The sequence below is a fragment of the Squalius cephalus genome (assembly GCF_949319135.1).
Source record: "Squalius cephalus genome assembly, chromosome: 17".
Classification (NCBI taxonomy): domain Eukaryota; kingdom Metazoa; phylum Chordata; class Actinopteri; order Cypriniformes; family Leuciscidae; genus Squalius; species Squalius cephalus.
Genome location: NC_137138.1, coordinates 24718936 through 24742353, shown reverse-complemented (window position 1 = coordinate 24742353; position 23418 = coordinate 24718936). Strand labels below are relative to the sequence as shown.

Genomic DNA, 23418 nt, shown 5'->3' with positions numbered 1-23418 from the left:
TCAGGAAATGGGACCCGTCACCAGTGCCGGAGCACACAGGGGAATAAAGAATAACAAATAACGAATAACCGCGGCAACACTGTACAGTGAAGCACTCACTACTTTTACTCTTAAATGAAATGCTGTTAAAACAGCAGGTGAGAGCTTCAGTAGCTTGCGATCACCGCTGCAACTCGCTTTAGAAACACCAGCACTGGGAGAGTCTTCCAGAAGAACACCGACACACTCGCGCGTTGTAACACAACAACACTCTTCAGAGACATTGACACCGATCGGCTCCGAAGCGAAAGACAACTGGTGCATGCATCCACTTTCATAATTATACCCGCACTGCGGGGCAGACGCACGCCAATGGCTCGTTTTACCAATACTCGAAGATGACAGGCTCCCTAAGCGTGATCCCAATCACCCTTCAGGGAATGAGGGTTACATACGTAACCGAAACATTCCGATCAGTGGCCGATCGTTTGGAGTTAGAAAAATAATCTGTCGACACGTCGACTACGTCGAACGTGAGCGACTGAAAGGGAACCATCTGAAAATCAAACATTTTGCTGATGCAAAAGACTCGCTCCAATATGAAAGGCTGAGCAGAGATGGCGTCTCAATCTACACCGGGCTTGAGTAAAATAATAATGCAGTTACAAGGTGTGTACAATTTAAACTATTTTGTTAAAGAACTCCACTAACAGTAGCTGCTGTTCTGCGACTCACCTCTGAACTTTTCCCTTTCTTCATTAAAGCTTCAGTGAAGGGTTGCCAGATATCACAAAAAAGAAAAAAACAAGCCCCTTAAAAACGCAATATAATACATAGACATGGCAAAAACTGTACCTGGGGAATACATGTAAACAATATAACTAGTTTTACCAATATCCTAAAAAAAATATTAGAAGGCAAGAAATGTAATTTATTTTGAATAAAATAGTTCAAAATAATATATTCCAAATGATTTCCACTCATATTATTTAGTGCTTGATGTTTTTTCAGATAGGTCTATTTCACTTGTCAATTATTACTAGTTCTATTGTAATATGTTGTGCTATTGCTTGTAATAAGTTTCTTTGTTCTTATTTTATCACAAACTGTTTGCTTGTCTTCTCTTCAGTAAGCTTGACAGTTTTTTCCCCCTTAGGCTAGTATTAGGATTAGGATAGTATTATTTTTGTGATATTGAAATTGGCGATGAGAATTATGAAATTTAAATTGGATTAACATTTTTTTATACCATAAAAACCTTATTAAAAGCAAATGCAACTATGTTGTGTTATATATATTTATCATGACATAAATGTACTCAAATCTAGATATAAGATTCATATCTCCCACCCCAACATCACAGTACACTATGTTCTTTATGCTGTCTCTGGTTTTTGTTAGGATGGAGCTGTCAGAACTGCATCAGGAAAATACACAATAACAAACTCATCTCTGCCCAAAAAAAGCAGCTAAAGCGGGAATGAGTTCTTCTTGTTATTTCCCGTTTTGCCTCTGCTTTCGCCTGCGATTATGTCATGTTATGGCCATTCAGTTATTGGTATTCAGCTGAACTGAATTCATAAAAAACCTATATAGGAGTAGCTTTAGAATACTAAAGTTAAGCAAAGTTATTTCATGGCTGAGATACATTCAGGTGGGCTGCTTATTGCTGCTGTCAATCATTATAGTCTCATACTGTGCAGCTGTTAAAGTTTCTAACTTTACATTAAAAACATTATACATATTTATAACATGTTTATAATATGTAATGGCTAAACCAACTTAAAATTACTTACAAAAACAAATACTGATAAACTATGCACATTACTGTGCAAAAAACTATATATATTTGACAGAATTTTAAGACACTTGCAAAATTCTTAAAATTCAGTTAATTCTTAAGTCTTAAAAGTTAACTAATTGCTCCCACATGTAAACCATTCCATCAAGCATTTTTCAAAAGAACAAAGAAAGGCTGGTGGCAAATGAACATGAATTAAACAGTTTGAATATGTCAATTTAAAAAGTTGACAACATTTTTATTTTTTTAATACTTTTATAACTGATTCCTATATACAGGTGCTGGTCATAAAATTAGAATATCATCAAAAAGTTGATTTATTTCAAGAATTCAACTTAACAGGTAAAACTAATATATTATATAGACTCATTACATGCAAAGTGAGATATTTCAAGCCTTTATTTGTTATAATTTTGATGATTATGGCTTACAGCTTATGAAACCCACAAAATCAAAATCCCAGAAAATTAGAATATTACATGAAATCACACAGTAATTACACAGTGATACCATGGTCATTGAACCAGGTTTTGGTTCTTTTGGCAGTGTGGGCAGGTGCAAATCCTGCTGGAAAATGAAGGAAGCATCTCCATAAAGCTTGTCTGCTGAAGGAAGCATGAAGTGCTCTGGAAATGTCCTGGTAGACGGCTGCGTTGAGTGGACAGCACAGTGGACCAACACCAGCCGATGATATGGCTCCCCAAACCAACACAGACTGTGGAAACTTCACACTGGACTTCAAGCATCTTGGATTGTGTGCCTCTCCATTCTTCCTCCAGACTCTGGGACCTTGGTTTCCAAATGAGATGCAAAATTTGCTCTCATCAGAAAAGAGGACTTTGGTCCACTGTGCTTTATTAAATCCAGAGTCAACGCAGCCGTCTACCTGGACATTTTCAGAGCACTTCATGCTTCCTTCATTTTCCAGCAGGATTTGCACCTGCCCACACTGCCAAAAGAGCCAAAACCTGGTTCAATGACCATGGTATTACTGTGTAATTGCTGTGTGATTTCATGTAATATTCTAATTTTCTGGGATTTTGATTTCGTGGGTTTCATAAGCTGTAAGCCATAATCATCAAAATTATAACAAATAAAGGCTTGAAATATCTCACTTTGCATGTAATGAGTCCATATAATATATTAGTTTTACCTGTTAAGTTGAATTCTTGAAATAAATCAACTTTTTGATGATATTCTAATTTTATGACCAGCACCTGTATTTTATAACTGATAACCTGTGGTAAAATCACTGTAACATGCCTCTCATGTCTTTGGGAATCTCATGGGAATTGGAACATTCTTGCATCATCTTTATGACACAACAAATGCATTTTATGTCCTTAAAAGACGTCTTGTAGCCCATTATGACTAAGAGAGAGTCTTTGAAGAATCAGATGTGCTCCTACAATAGTCACATTCAAATCCAGACTCAAAACACATCTGTTTAGCTGTGCATTTACTGAATGAGCACTGTGCCACTGTGTGTCTGACTGATTACACTGTATTTTATTTCTGCATCCTCCTTTTGATTCTAAACTCAAATGGCACTCAATTGGATAAGAGACACACAAAAATTACTTGCTGTAATTGGAGAAATTGAGAGATGAAACCATGCTGATGACCTGGGTCTGTGGTGGAGTAGTGAGTTTGATGTGTCAATTGAACTCGAGGTTCTGTGGGGTGCGGACTGGATCGACTCCATTCCTAGAGCTTCCGAACAAATGGTTTTTTTGGGGGTGCGGAGTGATGGGGCAGTGAATCCGAAGAGTCAGTCCTGGAGCTCCTCCTGTCCGATTTTAGGGAAAAATCGGGTCTATTGGAGACGTCAAATAGATTTTTTTAGGCGCGTCGAAAGATCACCGCAGACACAGTACAATCCACATGGGATAATCTCACAGTAAAACAAACAGCTGTACAAAATATGATACACCAGTGTTTTGCCAGTTAATCTTTTAATTCTTTTTATAACTGTCTAAATTGTTAAAAGGTACCTAAGGGGGATTTACTCATGATGGTCAAAGGAACACTGTGGTGACTAGTATGGGGATACTAGTCTGGTGGGTTTAGTTAATCCACGGTATTGTAGTAGGGGAAACCATGAGGGTCTGGATGATCAAATTTGTGAGCAAGTTGTGAGTGCTCACCTTTTTCAATTGAGGTGAAAATTGATCTCTCTAAAAATGCCTAGAGATATATAGGTGGGCCGAGGGAAAAACCACAGAAAAGACTGACCATCATGGGAAAATCTCAGAGTATCTACTGTACGTCCGACTGACTGCACTGTATTCTTCCTTCTGATTCTGAACTGAACTCAAATGGCACTGAGAATTGGATAAGAGAGAAACATAAACCACTTAATTGGGGAAATTGAAAGATGCAAAATAAGATACACGGGTGTTTTTCCAGATGAGAAGTTTATTCTATGTATCATTTTTTTACTACTTTAATTCATTTTAATCTAATTCATTCCTTTTATAACTGTTTAACTTCCCTTGCTTTTATTTTCTGCTTATTGTCTATGCAAAGCACTTTGAATTGGCAGTGTGAAATTTTAATTCCTTTCTAAAGCATTTTGAATAACTTTTAATTTTCCTTGCTTTTATTTTATGATTATTTTTATTCCTTTCTATGTAAAGCACTTTGAATTGCCATAGTGTATGAAATGTGATATTTTAAACTTGCCTTGCCTTTGAGAGTGAATTTATTGTCTAATTTAATGGTTTAAGCATTCATACAGATACCTAGCACTTCAAATCAAGCCTATTGTGAGCCTGTTAATTTCACAACTTTTGAAAACTGACCTCATAATTCTATAATAAGCAGAAACCTACTGAGCAGATAACATGAACAAAAGGAGAATACAAATTCAGTATCAAATAATTATTTAGTCTGAAAGTACAGTCTGTCTGGCTCTTACCAGTCACTCAATATCCATTCCAAATCAGATGTGGTTTCTTCTGTGCACTCAACAGCCTGAGGGAAAGTGGCATCATGTCGAGTTTCATCATTTCATTCCCATATTCCATAGTTTGTATCAATAAATAAAACTCCCACACCTGGACTTGGAAGTTTGGTAAGGAAATTGAGGCAGTGGCCACACCTGCCTCAAACTCCAACTCTGTAATAAATTAAGGTTCTTTGTCTCAGTTAGATTTCAGGAGATGCAACAAGGTTGAGGTGATTTATTGTTCTGTGCTTTAGTGGCAAGGCCTGAGGGTGGGCTGGAGCCAAGAATTACTGGTGAAATGTAATTGAGTTGGATGAGACGTTAAGGTAGCTCACTCTACATGCCTGACGCATTGCCTCCTTGCTTAGAATTCTCAATTAAAACAGAACATCTGCACCTTGCATCCTGCAGCAGAGAGCCGTCCAAGTCATCTTGCGGTGATACAAAGTGGAAGAAACTGTGTAAATGCATGTCAATTTCTTAAGAATTTTCTTAAGGTTATTCACTGAATTAAAATCCTTGTCAGTATGTTTCTCTTCAAATAAAGAATCAAAACATACATAAAACAAGAAACATTTCAAAAGAAAACTGAGTATGTTAAATTACGATTTAGCATTTTTTCCTTTAGCATTTTTAGCATTAGAATTTTTTTAAACATAAACCAATAAAATTTTGTGTTTTTTTTAAACATAAATCAATAAATTTGTGTTAAATGTTTGATAACGTAGTCAAGCAAAAGGCTAATCATATTAATTACCATTAGGTGTCTCCGACGTTGTAAAGAGCGAAACCATCGTGCAACATTTACTACAGTAACTTGAGTAAAAGTTGGCTGAGTGGATCTCTGAGCTGGTGTGAGTGAGTGAGTGGAGGCGGGGCTAATTAGCATATTTATATCTGCGTATACTAAATGAAGCAAGGGTTTAGAGTTACATTCAAGCTATTTTAAGGCATCAAGACATTTCTTTTAACAGATTATTGACTATAGGGGGGCTTTAAGATATGTTGTTGTAGTTGCATCAGTTGGCTGTTCCATAGACTGAGTGAGGAGTTTTTTTCTAAAGAGAACTTCAACAGTCATGTCCTGTTTTAGTAAGTACCTCAGAGCCAGTCACCTGTCTGTGTCTGCTGTGAAGAGAACCACATGACCCCATCAGCAGGGCAACCCACCGGTGTGTGTGTGTGTGTGTCTGGCACCAGCTCCATGTGAATTATACTGTGTGTGTGTTTGTGTAAAAGAGAGAGAAAGAGTGACATATACTTACCTCTTAGAGACAGATTGATTCACAGGTCTTGCTTTGGTGTTTCTTTTGGTGCCAGGGTCAGATTTGGCTGCTGGCAACAGCAATGCTCCAGCCCCACAGAAGTTGACTTGAGAAAACACCAACAGCCCACCACTGATTGCCCTGATTACGTCAACATGTAAATTTTTTGTGATTTAAAAGTCATGCCGTTATGCATCACAATACTTCAAAACTGTACATAATCACCAATATACATAATCATCAAACACCTAAGAGTATATATGATCAAATATAACATAAAAGACATACCATTAAGAAGCATCGGATTACATAAATCCATACAGTGGCAAAACAAACATGTAAATATTACATAAATTATAGAAAAAATATTGATTTGATGGAGCAATAATGGAGTATTACTGTTTAAAGCACACACACATTCACACATTATATACAATGTTACAGATATTCTGTACTGTAATGTCAATGTAGCATGCAAATAAAAGGGATTAATTCAAACTATAGTCTCACACCGCCAGATCTATACAGTCTATTATCTCAAATATACTTTATAATCAACCTGTCATAACAGTGTAATTTTAATTAATCTGTTGACATGATGATGGTGAATTGCATAGCTGGTACAAATATACAACGCATTCTCATCCTAGGGCGTCATATACTGACGCTTTTGACATTTCGTCTACATCGAAAGCACATGGCACCCTTTAGCGTCAATATGAGACGCACAGAGCTTTGTTCGGTTATGGGTAGGTTTAGGTCTGGGGTAGGGTTAGGGTTAGACCGCTAGGAGGCGCCTTCTGGCCCATATCTATCTGCGTCTCATATTGACGATAAAGGGTGCCATGTGCGTTCGATGGAGACGAAATGTCAAAAGCGTCAGTATATGACGCCTTGGGATGAGAACGGGCTGAAATATATCCACATCACTATCAGATGCTTTCTTAACTTCTGTTTTCTCACCGCTGTCATTTTTGTTGTGTTTATTTTGTTATTGAGAGGAAAGCGTGCAGCACATATTTGCATATTCATCAAAACGTCGCTCTCAGCAGCGTGTACGGATATGTGTTAACAGTATATCATTGCAAATGTTTTCCATGAGTACATTGGGGTCTTGCATCACATTCAGCGAGCATGAGTAATACATTTACAGCCACCGGTGTCACTAATACAAATAGCCCCTTTAATATAGAAAACTGTCATTTAAAATGTAATACTTTTAACCCAATAATACAGCCTTGGTGAGCATAATAGACTTGAAAAAATCTTACCAACCCAAAACTTTGGAAAGGTAGTGTACACAAGTAATGCAACGTATATATGTCCAAGCAAGCATCTGTCGCTAATTCAACAAAGGTCACATTAAAACTTGCAACTAGCAGCTATTTCTGAGGTTACGAATGATTCAGTGACCCAACTTTTGAATGAGCGTCTTTGATCGAATCAGTTAAATGAGTAATTCAAAAACTCAGTAATAAAGAATCACTTGTTTAATTCATGAATTAATAAGTAGGTTTGAATAAATTGGTTAAATGAATTATTAATTGACTCACTCATTAAGACCCATAACGATGTAACCTGCAGAAAGAATCGCTGAAAAAAACCCCACCACTACTGATCTAGTCTGGCATAGACAGACCTTCAGACTGATGGCAGAAACTCCCAAAGTGTTTCTCATTTTGTGTGCCATATGCATCAGACATTCAGCCAACAGTTCTTGGGTGTGACGTCTGAGACTGAGATTACTACTGATCTAACACTATGACATAAACAGAGTCATACATTGAAAGTCTCAGTGCTGTTGGTCTTATAATAGCACTCTTGGAATGCTAATCGATCAGATTTGAAGGCCATAACTAACTGATGTCTTAATATATAAATAGTACACTGACTGCTAGAAATGTCACTGGAATGACTTTTTGGTCTATCCTCCAAGGAAATAAAGCTGATATTGGTTTATTTGTTTACTAGTTGCATGTAAAAAAAACATACACCAATCACTTAGAGACAAATCTAGCGGTTTGAAGAGCTGACATTTGTATTGTGAATATCAGAAACACGGTTCTCTCTTACAGTAATTTGAACTGACCAGCATCAACAGAGGAGTCTTTACTTTGTACAAGGCAGTGATCTATAATTACTGTTTATCTAAGCAGTCAATAGCTTCTTTGGATAGCTTTAGTACAGAGAGAAAGTGACTTGATCCTGTTTAAACAACAAAATGGAACAATTCTGTCCATGTTGAAAACTATGTAGATCAGTTATACTACTAGGAATGGTGTGGTCAAGTTGTCAAAGATCTCAGCTGGCAAAAGAAGGGTTGTAATCCATATACCATAAACTAGACGTGTTCCTGAGCAAGACACTTAACATAAAGATGTTTCAAGGGGACTGTTTCTATAAATGTGCCCTGTAAGCCACTTTGAATAAAAGAATCTGCTACATAGCTCCAATGCAAAGGAATTATTGAATTATTCAGAATTCTGGTTCTTATATAAAGTCTAAAGTCTGCAGATATACTCTCTAAATCAAACACTTTCTATTCCAAAGCCTGGGTTTTACAGCCAGACTGTGCATTGATGATGTCAAATGAGAGATGTTTGTAGACTTGTTAAGTCTTATGCAATTGATAAAACCTGCATGGAATCATGACATCAAAAATTCTGTTTAGTTGCACAAATTGGCTTCTTGTTTCTTACATCGTCGTTATTGACTGAATCTCAGAGATTAATCAATCAGATCATGTAAACACTATTAAATATGATCATTTACATACAGTAATTGGCACATAATGTCATCTCACAGACTTTGAGAGCTTAAATAATTCAATCTTAATTTAGAAACAGGATGAAACAGGGCATAGAAGTGCCAAACCAGAAGCAGATGACTAGTAACCTTCATCCTTCCTGCCTTGTATTTGTGTTTGAATACTAATCGATGAGTCAGTGTTGATCTTCTGTAAATGAACATCGATCCATGTGTTGATGGAAAGTTGATATAAGTGAATGTCTATAGAGCTGAGAAAGTCTGCTTATCTCCATTGCCAGATTGCTTTACACAATGGTCTAAACTTCATGTGCCGATCAGTGTCTGTGAGCCTTTGAACAACACTTGACTTATTTCATGGCAGTGGAATTTTGTCTTCATACGAATAATTCAGACCACTCCGGTTGTCTGCAAAGTAATTCACTTTTAACATGCTTTGTGAATGCAATGTGATCCCGGTTCACTTTGTTCCCTTTTGAGTAATTCCAAATATATTCTAAATAGAGCCAGTTCTTGTATTCTGTTATATTTTTGTTGTTGTATCATGTTATTTTTTATTATTTTTTTGTTGCATTTTTGCATTTTTGAGATAATGTTGTGTTCTTAGTAGTTCCAAATAAGAAAAAAGAAAATGTCTTAAGCTTTAGGAAAGAAGAATTGTGTACTTGCTTGCTTTCACCATGCAGTGCAGCCGTGTCCAATCCTGCTCCTGGAGGATCAGTGTCATGCAGAGTTTAGCTCCAACCTGTCCCAACATACCTGCCTTGTACTTTCGAGAAATCCTAAAGACATTGATTAACTGGTTGAGGTGTATTTAATTAGGGTTGGAGCTGACCTTTGCAGGACAGTAGCCCAGGATTGGATACCGCTCACGTAGAATAAGGGCCTGTCTCAATACCATACCTGCGGTCTTGGCAAATTGAGACTATGTGCACTCTTCAGAAAGTAAATCGTAAGACTGTCCCAGGTCAGAAAAATTCTCAAAAGTTTAGTGCCCTTTATGCACTCTAAATCTACACTATCTCTAATACAGTTTTGGCATGTTATTTAAGGTTAAGTGTATCCTACCATTCATCATGTTCAGAAACTCACATGCCCGAAATCATGAGAATTCAAAGAAAACTGTCCATGTGTAAATCAAATTACACATTACATATAAATTCATAGTAAATCATAGTGTTGTACATTTTATTGGTGCAGAGATGAGTATGTGTGTTTTGTAAAATGTTTGCAACTTAGAAGTGTCACAATTACTAAACATAGGGACTACTGAACAGACATTTAGAAGTTTTAAAGCACAAAGTATTGAAAATCAAAATGTGTAAATAAATCTCTGTAAAAACTCAACTTGCATTTTTATTCCATATCAGTCAATCTGAAATTCTACATATGCATCTTCACGTAAGTAGACAAGTGGTAAAGTGCACTTGAAATCATATGATCCATTACTAGTCGACACAAAGTATGGTCAGTTACCCCCTACTAGTAGATAACAACACTACACCAACTACACCTCTGATTCTTAAAAATATCTTTCTCCATTAATGGACCAACATTTAAATGACTAGGCATTTCATTATAAAAATCTTTTTACAAGATTATTTTTTCAAATGGCTCTTAAAAATGTGCAATGCATTTTTTTATTCGTGTTTTTCCCTGTTTTCTGCACATCTCATCACAGATCAAGATAGTTGCTAGTGACGGGTTTGAAACTAGCAGCCAATCAGCATCATTTTCCTGCAGCTCCAGAGTAATTTTTTTTTTTTTTTTTGCATGGCATTTACAGCTGAGATGATTGGCTCAAATTTTTCTATGGTACCAAGATGACAGCACTCTTCCATGCGGTCGTGCGTCAGCCGAGCAGCTGCCGTTGAGTTAAATGGTAGAGATAACGGATATCTCCTTGACATGTCGACTAGTGCAGAACTAATTGACTAGTCAACTAGGTAATGAGCCCCTGATGCATTTCTATCCCTCTTTTCTTTGAACCTCAGTGCTACTTTATCCCTTCCTTGGCTTCTTAACCTATTCATGCTGCGTTCTCTCTCTCTATCTGTCTTTCTCTCTCTCCCTCCTTTGGATTTCGAATCATGATCCTCTCTGCTGCAAAGAAAACTCCACCTACTCAGAGCTGCTAATGTAGTCACTGACAGTGCAAGCTCTCTCCTGCTCTCTCTCTCTCTCTCTCTCTCTCTCTCGCTCTCACACACACACACAAACTCACGCTCCCTCCACTCCGGTCCCACATAAATAAATAGCGTCAGAAGGATGTGGGAGAAGAGAGATGTTGCTGCCAGTGGAAAAAGAACAATGTTGAGGCAACTCTCCCCTGTTTATCTTCAGCGCATGCTTCCAGTCTGGGGATTACAGGCACGTTCCCTCTGGATTTCTTGCCCACTGAAGGATGCTCTGTTCTGACGGCGCTCCTGCCGTACACACAGCGAGGACTACTGGACTTTTCTCACTGTTTCCACCTACCCGCCAGAGAGCCACTGATCTTGCCAGTCAGAGAAGCCCATGGAGTCCATCCCCATGGTAGATGGTCCACTCCACATTTGTGCTCGGCAATAGACAAAGAGGCAAAGAGATTAGAAACATTGGCAGCCGATCAACTCCATGGTTTTCTGACTTTATCAAGGCTGTGATTTTTGGCATCTGATAAAGAGGTAGGACTTCAAAATATATTTTGTCCCTCCCGATTTTGTGTTTTCCGGGCTTTTGACTGCACTTTTTGTACTTTCATTGCTCATTATGGTTGAGTAAATTTGCAATATGGTATTTTGGGATTTTTTTCTTTTTCTTTCTCTGATGCACTTGAACATGAAATTTAATGTATTAGATTTAAAATTAAAGTTTGAATACAATTTGTTATGATACCATCCACCTTTCATTATTCTGTAGCTGTTGTAGAAACTAAGATGACTCCTAAATGAAGGTCCTAACCGCCAAAATTAGCTTTATTGGGTTAGAAGAGACTTAAAGATGTGCAAGAACCCTCATTTGAGCTAAATGTGCTGCTTTAAACTCGCCGAGCAGAACCACATGGTGACTTCTTGCAATATTATGGACGCAGGTGATGTGTGATCCCTGCTAAGGTTGCTCATTACTCTGAGCCAAGAGACTGAGGCTACACATCGGCTGAAACCAGTGTTGTTGCTCTGCCAAAACATCTCAGCCACACTCACAAATGCCAAACACGCCGTGGCGTATTTCCCATCCACAATGGCAGGCTGTATATCTGGTTTCTGAGACAGAAAGATCTGTTGTATGGCAGAATCTTTGTCTTCAGGGAGTTGTTGCTGCATCTCGATGATCTGGTTTAGCCAGAAGGCACTTTTCTGCCACTTTGGTGTCCACAATTTTTTGGTTTAGTGCCATTCAGCCCAAAATCCACTCTCTCCTACCCACACATCTCTTCAAGCACCTTATAAAGTATTATATTTCCTTTTTTCTCCCACTTAAAAAGGTGCTTCTGTTTGCCATAAAGTCATTATGGAGATGTGTAGGGCCAAATGTGCCATTGGATAGTTTGTCTGCAGAGACAAGATGTAGAAGGAGTCAGTTGTGCCGGAGATCTAATGAGCACCTGAGGGCAGGTTGACAGACTGTCTGGCCAGGGGATGGAAATATCCCTCTATAGATTTGAACAGAATTAATTGTCAGAGAAAAGGAAATTAGCTGCTTTTCTCACCTGTTTGTGACTGCACAGATCTGAAGCCCAGCAATGGCAATTAAAAATGATCGACTATGAAATATAAATATGACAAAACCATCATGTGTTTGCAACATTTGTACATACTCTGAGATGAAGATTACAGAATATAATTATAAAATGCTCTTTAACTTTTCTTGGCATTACACCTTTCGTCATTCTAAACTGGATGTGTTACCAAATAGAAGTGAGTAGGGATAATTTTAAGACTTTTTTTTTTTTGGCTTATTTGTTTTGCATCAGACATCTTTGACATATTAGCAGTCATTTCTTGAGTCAAATAAATGCATTACTTAAGTTGGATACAATTAAACTAGAAGCACACAAATGTCAGTATTACATTCATAACAGCGGTATGTGATGAAAATAAGAATAAATGAAAAAGTTCTGTAATGTGAATAGCACTTGACATAACATGAGATTTTGAACGACAGACTTTGATAGAAACACATAGCAAACGAGGCAAACAAGGACTGGGAAATACATATTAAAATATGCCCATATAGATATTTAGACCTCAAAGTTACAGTTATTAATTTGAAAATAACATCAGTGAAATACAACAGTTGGTTGAAAACCACATTCATCTTTAAAACTTTAAAATAAGTTATGGCAAATGCATTCTGGGATGCCCTCGACCATTCTTTATCCGTATTTTCACAGCTGATAAATTCATGCTGAAAGGAACATTGTACAATTTCTAACAAGTCAGGCCCAAAACATCACAAAGCATAACTTTTAGAGAGAGAGCTAGTAATGATTTGATAAAAGGATAGTTCACCCAAAACTCAACTTTCTGTCATATTTATGATGTTGTTGCAAGCGGTGACTTTATTTCTTCTGTGGAACACAAATGAAGAAATTGTATACATATTTAATCATTAAAAGAAAAACCCTGCGGCATTTTATTTCTCAAAAAATGTGTTCTGTTACATTTATTAAATGTTACAATTATCCCTGTTGTCCCCTAAGGCTCAGCTATACATTTCAGTCCCTGCTGCTTTCTTTAACTTGTGTGAAATGAGTTCCTGCTGAAATCCCTTATATTAGCCTAAGAGCTCTGTGCCACACAGCTCATCTGTGTAAGGGCTTCTATAGCGATTATTAATTCTGTTTGGGTGGGAGGCATGTATATCAACAGCAGACTCCACAGAGACAGGAAACGGGAGGATTATTTTTGCACTCTAATTAGTCTACTACAAGCTCCAACTTAATTGGTGGCCCCTAGTTTGCATTTGATGTGTTGAGAAATGAAAAAAAAAAAAGGGCTAAAAGGAGGGTGAGATTAAATGAATATGTAAAAAACTAAACAATCCGTCAACATTCTTTTGAAGTGGTTCGGGAAAAGACCAGGCAGGATGTGAAGCCAGTAAAAGCTGGGTCTGTGCACTCAAATCAAGCAGGAATACTGTTTGAATAAATATGTAATCTGAGCCTACAGGACCATGATGCATTAAAAATGAGGACATATTTTTGATGCTCAAAATGTGCACTGAATTTGGTTGCTGTCATTTGCGCTTCGATCCAGCTGAACACACATGCGGGCACACACATATGTGTTAGGAATGTGTTTGTGTGTGTGTTATTGTTTGATTTGTTTTCTTGCAAGCACAGGCTGTGTCTTGCACTCTATGTTGTGTCATGCTGATGCATTTAGATAGGTATTCAAGTTATCTAGAGCTGACGCACTACAAAAACTTGGTTTTCTTTTCAAATATTTATCAGCCTCCATCTCTCATTCAGTAAAAAAATAGTCCCGGGCCACCTATACAGGTGAAACTGTGTGTGTGCAGTATGTGTATGCGTGTGTCTGTGTGTGTGATTTTTGATGATCTGTTAAATAACTATATTTTTTTAAATTATTATCATCAGTGAGATAAATTATTGATGTGAAAAACCTGCAATGATAATTAATAATATTGTTATTTCCATCCAATAAAAATACCTAAACATACTTAAAAAAAAGTACATTTACATCATTACAAGACACATGTATACATTTACTATATACTGTACTGAAAAAAAGACAAAGGTTTTTTTTTTTTTTTTTTCTTTTTGCATCAATCTAACCAGATTTAGTAAGGTTTACACTTCAAACAAGGAAAAATACATATGTACAGTATTTGCTAATTGTGTAAGAAAAATAAACCAAATTCAAGAAATATTCTTTTAAAACAAGTATTTAATTATAAAATATAATAAAAAATGTAGAAAAAAAATTATATATATATTATTTTATTTATTTTTTTCAGTGTCAGGGGCAAATAACAAAGCAACAATTACTATCGCTCCTAATCCATTTATATTGGTTACATATCGTTTCTAAGATATACAACCTTGAATTCATAAAGTGTCTTTGGCCAGTTAAAATATGATATCTGGCCAATAAAACCTGACAGTGAGAAAATGACTTGCACTTATTACCTGTCAAATATTATAGGGATTGAAAGGCCAGTGGAGTGTCCTGTTCTTTAAATCCCTTCTCACCCAAACCTCAAATTGATACGTTACCCTTCACATGAGGACTTATGTTTGCCTTGGGATTTATTCAGGAGAACAACTTTTGACACATCAGTCCCCCAAAGTGGAGAGGAATGTGAATCCATTTTGACAGTCAAAACTGCCACATTTGTCTATTAAAATGCCTCCACTTCCTGTGAAAAGAAGTCCTCCCGTTCTCTGTTTGGTTATTTAAATCCGTTATCTCGCACAAAGCTGTCCAGCTGCTCCACATGGGAGAATGAAACCTCTGTCAACCTCCCCGTCTGTGTCACAGAGATGCTTGTACCTTCCTGAAAGGCGTCACATGAAGAATCACGACGAACAGCGGAGACCGTGTGGGTGCAAACGCCTTCATTATTTGATTGCCATCTTATGTGTAAGGCCTGCTGAATTCTCAGCCATAATAAATGCGGCACGTGGGCCTCCGGCACGGCATTAAATGCACAATAACTCCGCGTATCGTTTTGATGCAGACCTGCACAGCTGCGCGACTGAAATCGGGATCTCCGGGACTCAGCTTAAGGGCGATCCTCCGTGACTGACACATAATGTAGAATGAGGGTCACCTTATTATACTGCCGACATCTGCTAGCCTCCAACTACAGGATTTGCTGGGGAAAATGGTGCAAATAAGACAGGGGAGTTTGTAGGGGTCTCACCACCTCAATTAAGGTTTGAACAAAAGCTTGGAGAATCTTAAGGGTGTTAAACTAACAAAATAGGTACAAGTACATCACACAAAACATGTCTGGTTAACTATAGTGGGACTAAAATACAGTTAGGGTTGCATGAAACAATAAGTCTTGACAGATTGAGCCCTGATAATTAACTAAAGAAGATCCTTTTAAAAGGCTGACATTTTTTAAATTTTCAAATAGCCTATAAATAATTAAATTGTAAATTGTAAATTTCAGTTGCATGCACACACTGCACTTCTTTATAATGAGCTGATGGGAGCCCTTTGTAAATACACAAATAATCAGGGGTTTATGTACATTTTCAAGTATGTTAATGTAAGCAAATGGATTATGGATAATATTGTCTGCGTGAGTGATGGTCATATTTACCTGCTGTATGGTCGGCTGCATTGGCTAATGAGCTTCTGGAGTTAGATTTATTTAACCCTTTATTCTGCAGGACTGAATGGTTGAAGAGATTTAACATCCAAACAATGGATTACATCTGCAAACCGCTGCTGCTGTGTTTTGCTTCATGAACGCAATTTTGTCATTAGCAGTGTGTGTGCAAAATCTGAATCTGAATTCAAACTATCAATGTAGTACCAATCATTTTATTGAGTCAAATAAGTAGCATTTTTATTTTTATGACCAATTATACTACAGGGCTGTTGAATGCTTAATTCTGATTGGTTGATGAACGTTGCATTTATTTTATTTTAGCATTACAAAGGTCCTTACAGCCTACAACAGCAAATGAACCAAAACCGATAAAGACGCTGACCAATCAAATAAATATGGCAAACTATCTCCATGTTTTCCCTCAAAATTACGTTTTATCAAAGGAAAGCACGCTCTCTTTCTCCGGTTCTCTTTCCCATACAAATGCGATTCAAAATCTTTTGAATTCAGCATGTCAATAATGTAGTCTGACAAAACAGTTAAAATCTCTGCAGGAGTTTTAAGATTACATCGCTCCGCATTTCAAAATATATTGTAATGTTATGCTACAGTCATATATAATATATGGATATTTTATTGAACATTAGAGAAAACCACCATAGCTTTAAATATGCCAGTGTCCTCATGCCATGATCCATGATGGATATTGGTTGCGCTACAGTATTTTGTATGTGTTTGAATTGGATTGCAAAATCTTACAATGACTAAAATAATTTTGAAATAAAATTATATATATTTGCTCAAATACTCCATTTTGACTAGGTGGAACTGGATAGTCTGATTTAATGAAATGTGATTGCATGACAAGCTTCACAATCACTAGTCTTGGCTGTCAAAAAAATAGCCACATCTCTATATATGCTTGCATGACTCTGATCTCCACACAGTTTGTCTATATAATTTGGGAATGTCTGAAATATATTGGAGTGACTGCTGTCTTGTGCATTTACATAGACCCATATTCAATGTTCATCTGCACCTCAGGTGTCCTGTCTAACTGCTAAAGCCTGTCAGATTTGTTGCTGAGAGGATTTTTTTCTTCTTTCAACCAGAGAAAATGCGTGCTAGCCAAATCTATAAATAACAAATCTGAAATACAGAGTGGTAGCAACATTGATTGCAAAAGTCTTCCTTACTGCAGCTGGGCTGAGTAAGGAAGCTGCCAATTTTTCCACATTACAATGGCACTCAATCAGACGTCTACCTGAGGTTGATGCAGCTTTACTCTAAAGAACACAGAACAGATGCAAATGGCCTTTTCTACTGGGACAAAATATCGGGAATAATCCACTTAATAATCCAAAATAATCCACTTTACTTCTGCAACCTGATGTTTCATCCATCTGAAAATGTTTGGATTGTGGGCATGGGCATTGCTCAAATACAATATATTTTCTATATATATATATATATATAAATATATATACACAGTATATGAAGAACTGATGAATCATGCACAAAAGGCTAAAAATAAATTGTATTTGAAGAACTGATGAATCATAGACAAAAGGCTAAAAATGTGTTTGAAAGGTCAATTTGCCTATTTACATTTAAATACACGTTTTTAGACATGTTGTGGATGATCTTTTTTTAAGTTGATTTAACTGCTGTGTATTTCCTTTTATGATTTTTTTTTTTACCATATGACACTTTTTTAATGTTTATATATATATATATATATACAGCACAGGCTACATGTACTACATTTCCCACTGACAAATCAGTCTTCCCATGAAAAAGCCAACCGTTACCGGTACCGCTGGGAATGCTTTAACTTCACACATGAGCGAATGACATTTCTGCACAAACCCGGAACATCAATGGGCTGACACGTATTCCTATGCGTTCTCGTCCCTAGATGTTACAACACTCACTTTAAGATGTCCTGCCCTATCACACAAACACATCTAGCCAAAATCCCGCCGTCTCCCCCCCCAGGGTCTTCTCAGCCTAATGGAATGTAGACTCCTCACACAGCAGCGCACTCACAGAGCAATTACTCCGACAGATTCATTTAGGGCCGGCCGCAAGCTCTGGCAGTGGACGTGAGGCCAGCTCTGACAGCGAACAGACAGCCCATTCACCCTTCATCAGCCTCGCCGGCTTTCTCACTGTACAATATCCCCCACAGGAAATGATCATTTCACTCAGAAATAACAATGAGGACTGTATCAGATACTGGATGGACGTCACTGCATTGTCCTCGGCTGAAGAAATATGTTTGGCAGCTGGCGCAAGGCGCTTTTTAGCCAATTTGAGGATGTTTGGAGCCAGCTGGCAGGTTGAGTGTCGAGCTTTCGGTAGCTCTTTCGTTTGTCTTGCTCCTTCTTTTTTGTCGAGCCACAGATTCTGAACAAACAGATCCTCTGGGCCATAGCACAATGCTTCCCCAATTACACAACACGAAAGGTGGGAAAGAGCGGAAATTCAGGTTGAAAACTACCCACCTTGAGTTTCTTAAAAGAGACAGCCAAACTCCCCAGTGAATGGTGCTTTTTAAAGTCACTGGATTCTGATGGGCTGTCAGTATTTTTACCATTTATCATCTGGAAAAGAAAAGATCTGAAAGTGATTCCAACAATATTGGGTAACACTTTATTTTAAGGTGTCATTGTTACAGTGTAAGTACTGAGTAATATTAAGCAATTGGATGTACTAACTGTACAGTTAGGGTAGGATTAGGATTTGATTGAGGGTTGGATGTAATTATGCATAATTTACTGTTATTACTATGGTAAGTACATGTAACATATGTAACAAGGGCACTAAAATAAAGTGTTTATTTTATTTATTACATGTATTTACCATAGTAATAACAATAAATTATGCATAATTACATGCAACTAACCCTCAACCAAATCCTAATCCTACCCTAACCCTATAGTAAGTACATGTAGTTGCTTAATATTACTCAGTACTTAAATATATAATTACACTGTAACAATGACACCTTAAAATAAAGTGTAACCAAACGGTAGCACTTTATTTTACAGCCCTTTTTCCATTGTACATACTATGTACTTATTATAGTGATTGCAATAACTGGGTAATAACTAGCAATACTAACCCTGAACCTAACCTTAACATGCAGTTCACAGGGTGGTAAGCACCGTAAGTGCACTTACTGTAAAATAAAGTGCAACCGTAATAACTATAAATGATGCATACTTACTAACCCTATAGTAAGTACTATAGTAAGTACTTATAGTAAGTAGTTACTTAATATTACTCATAACTTAAATGTTTAATCACAGTGTAACAAAGACACCTTAAAATAATTTGTAACCCCAATATTGTTCCTCTGTGCACTTCCCTATGTTCTCATAGAATTCGAATGATTATGTAAACTTCATAGTTATTGTTATCATCCTTGGTGAGAACTGCACACTTAAGCCACGAAATTTGACCACGCTCATGCTCTTCCGTTCTCCTTAAAAAACCCTGCCCTAAGCCAACCCAATGTTAGAAAACCTGGACATGAAAAAATAGAGCTTTTTTAATTGGCTAGTTTTCATATAGATATATAGAAAAGCCTTTTTTTTTTTTTTTCTCGTCATAGAGCCTATCATTGTTAGGAAGACAGGTGTCACCTATTTCAGTGATATCTGTCACGTAGGTACATTTCATGTGTGGAATAAAACAAATCACTTACAGCATCTTCAGGTAATGCATTAGTATAATGCAATATCTGTTGAGAGAGTGTAATTCAATATTGCATAGAGACCCATATACCAGGGTGCCTTGACGTTAATACGTTGTATTAGGCCTTTCTCATCTGGATAATTATGTAACAATGCAATGAATAGGTCTGAGCATATTCATGATTACCCTGTGTAGCCTAGACTTGTAAATTTCCCTTGTAAGTACCCTGATGTCTAAGGATTACTAATTCAGCCTGATGTTTCCTTTCCTTTTCATTGCTTATTGATTTCAAATTCATGACTCTGAAATGAAGGAACGGGTGCCTTTGAGTCCAATTAAACAAGCCTGGCATGGTCCTGGAAGAAATGATTATGGCAAATAAGAGCATTTTCATGGGATCGGTGTATAGCAGTCATATCACCTCTGGAGGATAATGCTAGCAGGAAAGGAAACCCATAAATGCTCCTCTGAGGGTAAGATCGAGTGGCTGCATAATAATCACACAGTTGCTTTGAGAGACTATAGCTGAAAAGCCATAAAATATACACACACAGAAGAGGCACAGCGTTTTTTTATTATTTTATGAACTGACAGATTGCCTATTCATGTTCATCTTTAAGTGTATTGCTGTTTTTTTGCTTTTATTGTTTTGTTTGTTTGTTTCTTTTCCTTTTTTTCGAGTGCACAAGTACATAGTGTATAGCGCGTCATTTGGGACACAGCTTGTGTACTGGGACTACTCTTTTGACATACTGTTTTTCGCATAGGGTGACTTTAGGGTAATTGGGACTCTCTCTGCCATTGAGATGTCCCAATACACCCCTACTGTGTAGTATAGGGACGTGTTTGATTTCGGATGCAGTGATTGTCTTATTTGAAGGCACACATGGTTTTGTTGGACTGACATCCATTACATTATGTTATGCAGCCATTGATTTATTTGGTCTTAGCATTTGAATAAAAACTGCATAAAACAAGTTTGTCTTGAATCAAAAGGTCTGGATCAGGGTTGTTATAGCTTAGAATTTTTCATTTTATTTTTATTTTATTTTCAAATAGTCTTTCCAGTTTAGTGTAGTTTTTGTTAGTTTTCACTATATCATTGTTAGTTGTTTTTTTTGTTGTTGTTGTTTACTTGGTTTATATTTTAGATTTATGGTAATATATATATATATATATATATATATATATATATATATATATATATATATATATATATATATATATATATATATATATTAAAATAACAATTATTATCATTAACAAAAAATTTATACATTTTTTTTTTTTTACTTTTTTTTTTTTTGTTAATGATAATAATTTTTATTTTATATAAAAAAAATACCTTTCAAATCCATTGTCCGTATCTGCTTGGGGGAATTTTTACTCTATTAGTATTTTTTTTATTAAATTGTATTATTATTATTATTTTACATTTTATGTATAAAATATAACAATAATCAAGTTGGGTTTATGCTTAAAATAAGAAAAAACATGCTAATGGGTTTAGAAATAAACTTAATTCTATATTCTATATTCTTATAAAACAAAACCTAATTTATTATGCAATTTTGCATCGGGTTTTCAGATGATCAAAGTTATCTTGCTTTAAGCATGTTTTGATATTTTCTCTTGGAAAAAAAGACAAAAAAAAAACTGATCAAGAAAATTGATTGCAAAAATAATGATTGCAGTCTTCTGCACTTGTGAGATGTTGGTATGAAAAAGCCCAATGTTTGGTATTTTTTCTGCAGGTTTCAGGCACTGAGGAACCCCAGAGGGTGTAAGAATCGTTCTTTTCTGAATATGTTGTCACATTTTGAAAATTATGTTTTTCTTTTATCCCTGACGTGCTTTCACAGCCTCCGTCTCTGTTTTTCTGGCTCTTGGCCTAAGCCTTTTGATTTCTTCTCATCTCCCTTCCTGTCCTTCGGAGGAGCTCGCATTTTACTTTCTTCTTCTCTCTGTATTCTCTCTCTGTCCTGAAGGTCTGTCTTTGTGAAGGATATCCTCTGTCCACTGTCTAATTTAGTTTATGTCTTCTTCACCTCGGCCCTCGCACTGGCCTGAAGGACCTCAGCTCAGGAAAATAACTTGCATAGCATTGCAAATCTTTTATCCTACACTGAAAATGTTTTTCAAGCATCTCAGTCAAATTCTGTATGTATTGCACTTACTATAATGATGTAAAGCAATGGTTCTTCACTGGTTTTGATTCATGGCCCAGATTTGACAAGATATTACCAAGTGACGAACCAACACAGTACTGAGACTGTGAAAAAGCAGCACAAATGTAATTGAACCAGCCCGGTCTCACCCCAAAATGTCACATACTGACGCGTCTTGACCAAACGGCAATATACGACGAAAAGGGTACCCCTAAAACGTCCATATGAGACGAAGACATAAGCGCACCAGCAGCGCCTCTTAGCGGTACCCTAACGCATACCTAAACCTACCCATAACCCGAATAGTCACATACGGACGTTTTAGGGGTACCCTTTTCGTCGTATATTGCCGTTTGGTCAAGACGCGTCAGTATGTGACGTTTGGGGGTGAGACTGTGTTGATTGAACATGAAACGTGTTAGTATTACCATCGACTCTTTAAGCCAAACAATGTGCAAAATGATTATACATATATATCATATCAACAGCATAATATCAACATCAGTTTATGAGAGCAGCACCACATGACATTTTACAATCTTGCCTTGTCATAAAATTAATAAATAATAATCAAATATTACTTATTACTTATTATTATTATTATTATTATACATTTTTATTTTATTATTATCTTCTCTTATTGTTTTAAAGTAATATTTTTTTCATTACTTTACAGTTTTTTTAATTATGCTTTTTAAGATGCTTTCAGAGGATATCAGACAAATTAATAATGATGACATATCATAAGAGCAAGCAGAAAGGAGTGATTTAATAAACCTGGCTTAATGGAAAGGTCGGTGAAAAAAACATTTGATCGGTGAGGCTGTTTACATGCCACCGTTTTCAACTTTTATTTTATTTTTTGGCAGTTCATTTACACATGGCCGTTCATTTGGGGGTTTGAAAACGCAAACTGTTGAAAAGTGTTTCAAAGTGCAAGTTTTTAAAAACGATACCGTTATCATCTCCATGTAAACGACAAAAATGCAAATGTGTGAAAATTGACATCATGCGCATGCGTATTGCATGTTCAGCCTAAAGGCGCGTAGTGTTTCTTGCACTAGTGTATCTCTGTATGTATAGCCCTCAGTTTCAGTACCCCTTTGTCCATTATTGTTAATGTTAGATGGTTGTCCTGATTGTGTTTTGCTATTTCTGAGAAGCCTGAGTGTTCTGTTACTTTTAGGGTACGTTTACACAACACCGATGTACTAAAAACCGAAACGTTTTTCCTTTGCGTTTTTTTGCGCACAGGCGACAACGTTGTCAAAATGATCCCCGTTCACACGGATCCACAAAAACGCTGTATTCTGCAACCAGGCCAGTAGTTGGCGATGTCACTTTGTAAAGAAGCCTATTGACTGAACACGTAATACACATACACATGTTTTTGTAGTTTACACGGAGACAATAACGGTATAATTTTCAATAACTTGTACTTTGAATCCCGTTTTCAAAAGTTTGCGTTTCTAGGCCCCCAAAATTATGTTGTCG

At 36.7% G+C, this 23418-nt stretch overlaps 1 protein-coding gene across 2 annotated transcripts in view; it reads left to right on the top strand.

Annotated features, from left to right (window-relative positions):
- sgcd (sarcoglycan, delta (dystrophin-associated glycoprotein)) overlaps positions 1 to 23418 on the top strand; it is a 206976-nt gene that overhangs the window by 17289 nt on the left and 166269 nt on the right. Inside the window, exon 1 of one of the 2 annotated variants that reach the window (XM_079898342.1) lies at positions 11005 to 11427. The exons of the other annotated variant lie outside the window; for it this stretch is intronic. The gene's annotated coding sequence lies outside the window, so the exon portion shown is untranslated. Of the gene's footprint in view, positions 1 to 11004; positions 11428 to 23418 lie in introns of those variants that run through there. 2 annotated transcript variants of the gene reach the window in all.